The sequence below is a fragment of the Chenopodium album genome, chromosome 4, assembly GCF_948465745.1.
Source record: "Chenopodium album chromosome 4, dcCheAlbu1.1, whole genome shotgun sequence".
In the NCBI taxonomy this organism is placed as follows: domain Eukaryota; kingdom Viridiplantae; phylum Streptophyta; class Magnoliopsida; order Caryophyllales; family Amaranthaceae; genus Chenopodium; species Chenopodium album.
The window spans coordinates 33,404,998-33,410,506 of NC_137837.1; the positions used below are offsets into that span (position 1 = coordinate 33,404,998).

At 40.2% G+C, this 5,509-nt stretch overlaps 1 non-coding gene across 1 annotated transcript; it reads right to left on the reverse strand.

The window, feature by feature from the left end:
* Window positions 1-3,130: 3,130 nt before the first annotated feature.
* On the reverse strand, window positions 3,131-3,237 carry LOC145629726 (small nucleolar RNA R71). The gene has a single exon (XR_014111877.1). It is a non-coding gene; the product is annotated as a small nucleolar RNA R71 (small nucleolar RNA).
* Window positions 3,238-5,509: the final 2,272 nt, after the last annotated feature.

Here is a 5,509-nt window from a genome sequence, read left to right on the forward strand (position 1 = left end):
CTTACTACTCGTGGCGCGTCAGGCTTTTCGAGAGGACACTCCCACAGTTCCCGAGGGCATGGACAATGATGCCTTAGAGACTGAGCCCCGCCCATCTTTGGGTAGGGGTAGGTGGATTCTACCTCCGTGGACATCAAACGAGTTGGTTTTCTATCGTGAGAACCATATTTCACACCGTCGACTTACCGGTGTAGTCGATGGAACGCTTAGCCATCATGGATCCTGAGCTGGAGATTTGATTCCCCGGCTATACAGGATTATCACGAGGGATCCTTTCACTAATGCCTTGTGGGAGTCTTCTGGTTTAGAAGATTTCTATTCAGCGGTCGTAGGATTTCGCAGCCCCCGGGGTTGTGCTTTGGCAGTTGTTCGTGCGTTGTTGAAGTATTTTTGGGATACTACCAACACTTTTCATTTTGCTTGGGGGGAGATGACATTGACCCCTCTGGATTTTAGCATGATCAGCGACTTACGCTTCATCGAGTGGGAAGTACGACAAAATCCTGACCTCACTTGGGGGCCGGCTGAGGTAACAGATTTGTTAGGTTCAGTCGTTCAGCATATCAGGACTCGGCCGGTGCCTCGAGGTGGTCCTAAGAGTGGGCAATCAGAGTTCGCTTCTATTCTTGTCCATAGCTTTGACATGGTTGAGACGACACCTGAGCAGCTAGTTCGGATCTTTATCTTGATTCTCATTTCCGGAACTCTTTCTCAAGATAGGAGTTTACGTGTACTCATTTGCAACCTTCCTTCTCTAGTCAAGATAAGCGAGATAGGATCCTATAGTTAGTGTAGCATTGGATATACTAACATACTCTCGTCGTTGCGTCGTGGCTGAAGGCAGCTGAATGACCAGGCCCCTGTCACTGTCTATAGTTTATGGAGAGTCGTAGAGGTGACGATCTTTCTTATTCTTGTCTTGTTTGGCACGGCAATACCTCATGTGGCGCGGCATTTATTTTTAATTTCCGTGCCACGGTGTATGTTCCCGCTCCGCGATGGTTGCTGCCGTGGCTGATATGTCCAATTATATAGTGTTTTACCCCCATCCCGTGGTCATAATTAGTAGTGTTTTTGGCTCATTAGAGCCACTTTTATTACTATTTCGTGTTTTCTAGTGTTTTTTTTAGCTTTTCTTGAGTTTTGTAGGAAATTGCCCATTTGGAGCGTTTTCCGGGTTTTTCACGAAGCAACTACGAGCATTAGGAGGACACGACCATCTTTGAAGCCCAGGACCAGTTGAGAGCCGGTGATTAAGGGCTCGGTATGTGATATTGGGGCATATGGATCGAGTATCCAAGACCTAATGAGGAAATCCGGATTGGGAGGAAGAACCGAGCCGAATCTAAGTCCAAGCCTCGAAGAAGAAGCCGGGCCCGATCGGGCAAGCTTGCGCCCGATCGGGAAGGTGCGCACAAAGCAACAACACCAAGAAGGCGCGCCTAATCGGGTGAGCGTAGAATCGATCGGGCGAGGCGCACCTGGAAGGGCGAAGAAAAAAGGCGGGCTCGATGGGGCGGCCCTTCGCCCAATCGAGCGTATGTTTTTTAGAGGACCTGATTTGTTTTCAATTAGGATTTGTTTTAGCGATTTTAAAGTACGATTTTTGTACGTAAGTTTTTATTACCTTCGCTTTTAGATTTTCTCTCTCTACTTAGAATATTATCTCTCTCTTAAATTCTCTCAACTTTGTTCTTAACTCCATTCCTTAATCCAGATTTCTTTTGGTAACAATTTCTTCCTTTTCAATTTTAGTTATTTTATTTAATTCTTTCATTATGTCTTGCTTCATTGTTTTTATTAGTTTAGATTTAATTTTTTTTGAGTAGTTTTATTTCTAGGGTTTATGGGGATCTAATATATAATATGAAGGGGTAATTTGTGATTGTTGATTATCAATGCTTGATTAATTTCCTATTGATTGATTTAATGCTATATAATTAGGTTTAGCCAGATTTAATTGTATGAGTTTAGAAATATTAATTCGAGATTCGACAGATGAGAATTGATGTTTAGGCTTAGTTTCAATAGGCGGACTAATTTACAAATGGTTAAGTCGAGATTCAAAAGATGAGATTTAATACCGGTAAATTAACTCTGTGATTATAATACGTAGCGAAAGCCTTTTGTAATCTGATTAATTGATGCTTGATGATTGCTTATTATGATTTGCCCTGGAATATTGTTTATTAGTGAACCTATGCCCCAGGTTTTCCCTTCGTTAATTTATACCCTTTTTATTCCCTTCCTACTCTTACCTTTTAGTATTTAACTGCCTTTTTACAACAATTTGTTACTTGGTAATTTAGATTGCATTTAACTAATTAGGAGTAAATTGACTTGTTTCCTTGGTGTCAAACATTCTTCCCTATCTACATAGTTAGTGGATTTAGGTTTTATTTTTGATTTGGTGAATACGACTTGAGCCTGTCAAATTTCGGCGTTGTTGCCGGGGAGACGGTTTTATTTTTATTTTCTGATTTTTTTTTTGTAGTCTAGATTATCCCCTCTTGTCTTAGTGAACGTTAGTTCTTTGAGGCAATTCTCATATTTGTCTTTTAGTTCCTTGTTTATGCCCATGTGCTCCAGATCAGGTTACATTCCATTCGATCCTGAGATCGAGCGCTCGTTTCATAGGCAAAGGAACCTTTATAGACAAATTCTGGCGGGTTCTGAGGAAGACAACAATCGAAGAGACCCTCCCTCTGATTCTAGCGACGCTGAAATTCCTTCAGATTCTGAATCAGAGATGACGGCCCAGAAGAAGCTTAGTGATTACTCGCAGCTAAAGCTCACAGATTTCCCGCACCTTACTCCCACTTTGGCTGTAGATGGAGTTTAATTTGAGATCAAGTCCCAATTTATCACTATGAAAGAGAGGAAGCAATTCAGTGGAGCTATGGGTGAAGATGCCAATCTTCACATTGCAGATTGCTGCCAGTATTGTAACACCATTAGACAAGCCGGGGTCACGCAGGACCAAATCAGGGAGATTCTTTTTCCCTTTTCATTTTGTGGCAAAGCTAAATTATGGTTTAATGGTTTGAATAGAACTACAGTTGGTATTACGTACTGGGAAACTCTTGCCCTGAATTTCTATAATAAATATTACCCTGCTGAGAGAACAGCTGAACTATTGAGTGCTATTTAGAACTTTGCTCAAGAGGCCGATGAAACATTATACGAGGCTTGGGAGAGATTCAAGGATCTACAGAGATAATGCCCCCACCAAAATCTAGCACTGTGGCAATTGATCCAAGCTTTCTTCAATGGACTTGGACATTGATCTAGATCAGTTCTAGATTCTGCAAGATAATTGGACAATTATTTGTCCAAGATAACCTTACTACTACTCCTAACTCTGTAGCTAATGTTTCTGCTGTTGCTAACAATGAAGCTTTTTGTGAAAATTAAGGAATTGTAGGACATTGGGAGCAAGATTGTAGGAGTTCCATGGAACAAGTTAATGCCTTCCAAACCTATGGGCAGAATAACCCATATTCCAACTCTTATAATCCTGGTTACCGAAACCATCCATATCTTTCCTACCGGAGTACCAATGTACAAAACCCTCCACCTCCACAACAACCACAATAGCAATCCCCACCACAGCAGAAATATTACCATCCAAATTCTGGCAAGAAAAGCCAAGTACAACCCTCATCATCTTCTTACCCTGCCATGACAGAAATTAGAGCAATACTTAATAATATGCAAAAGCATATGGAGAGTATGGATGCGCAAATTGATTGTATTTTAGCCCACAATAAAATCATGGATAATCAAATTGCACAACTTTATTCTACCCTACAATCCCGCCAGCAGGGAGCTCTACCATCACAACCTATCCATCCCACAGATCATGCCAATGCAATCACTCTAAGGAGTGGTTCACATTATGATGGACCTCCTATGCCAAAGGAAGATGGACCAGTTCCTAATCCAGATTCCTCTATACCAAACGCAAATCCTGCTAACCCTGCATGGCTACAAACAGATACTAACCCTTCTAATGTTTCTTTACAGGGTAAATCTCAGGATAAGGGAAGAGATGTGCAGATCCTGGTTATCAAACTACCGTTCCCTAATAGACAATTGAAGAGTAAGTTTGATAAAAAATTTGGTAAGTTCTTAGAGGTTGTGAAAACCTGCAGGTAACAGTTCCTTTCACTTATTTAATCACTCAGGTTCCTGCATATGCTAAATTTATGAAAGACATTCTGACTAGGAAAAGGGCCTTTAATGTGGTAGAAACTGTAGCTTTTACAGATGAGTGTAGCGCCTTATTGCAAAATAAATCCCCTCTTAAATAAAAGGATCCCAGTAGTTTTCCGATCCCTTGTCATATAGGGAATGTTTTTATTGATAAAGCTTTGTGGGATTTGGGTGCCACTGTCAATGTTATGCCATCGTCTGTCTGCGCTGAACTTAATATGGGAGAATTAAAAGTAACTAATATCACTTTGCAAATGGCAGATTGATGTCCCTGTCAGAGTTGGTCAATTTTTTATTCCTGTTGATTTTGTTGTTTTAGACATGGCAGAGGATACACAAATACCCATTATATTAGGTAGGCTTTTTCTCCATACTGCAGGAGCCATTATTGATGTGAAAAATGTTAAACTAACCCTTTCTGTTGGTGATGACAATGTTACTTTTAATTTAGGGAAAGTTTGGAAAGGGCCTATGCCAGAGGAAAATTGTTGTTATATTGATGTAATTGATATAATGTTCTATATTTTTTATGATAGCTTGCCATTGGTTCTTGCAAGGGATCCCATGGAGGAAATTCTTTGTGGGAATTTATCTGCAGATAATGCAAGTGTCTGGGGTAATGAAGTAAAGGATATTGAAAGAGCTCTTTCCCTAAAAGAGTTAAACCCTAAAGAGACATTGAAGGTAGTAAATTTAGTTCAGGATTCGAAACCTGCAGAGGTCAAGAAAACTGAACTAAAACTTCTCCCTTCTCATTTAATATATATTTTTCTGGATGAACAAGAACTATACCCCGTGATCATCAGTACTGCACTTAATGACCTACAAACTTCCCAACTTCTAGGGGTGCTTCAAACCCATAAGAAAGGAATTGGGTACAGTATTGATGATCTCAAGGGTATTAGCCCTGATTTTTGTATGCACATGATACATTTAGAGGATATATATAAGCCCTGCATTCCACCCCAAAAAAGATTGAATCCTAACATACAGGAAATAGTTAAGAAAGAGGTTATGAAACTACTTGATGCAGGTATATTATCTATCCTATTTCTGACTCCAAGTGGGTAAGTCCTGTGCAAATAGTGCCTAAAAAAGGTGGGATGATTGTGATCACTAATGAAAAAAATGAATTAATTCTCACTAGAACTGTAACAGGGTGGCGTATGTGTATTGATTACCGAAGACTTAATATCGTTAATAAAAATGACCACTTCCCCCTCCCCTTTATAGATCAAATGCTTGAGAGGTTAGCTAACTATAAGTTCTTTAGCTATTTGGGTGGGTATTCGGG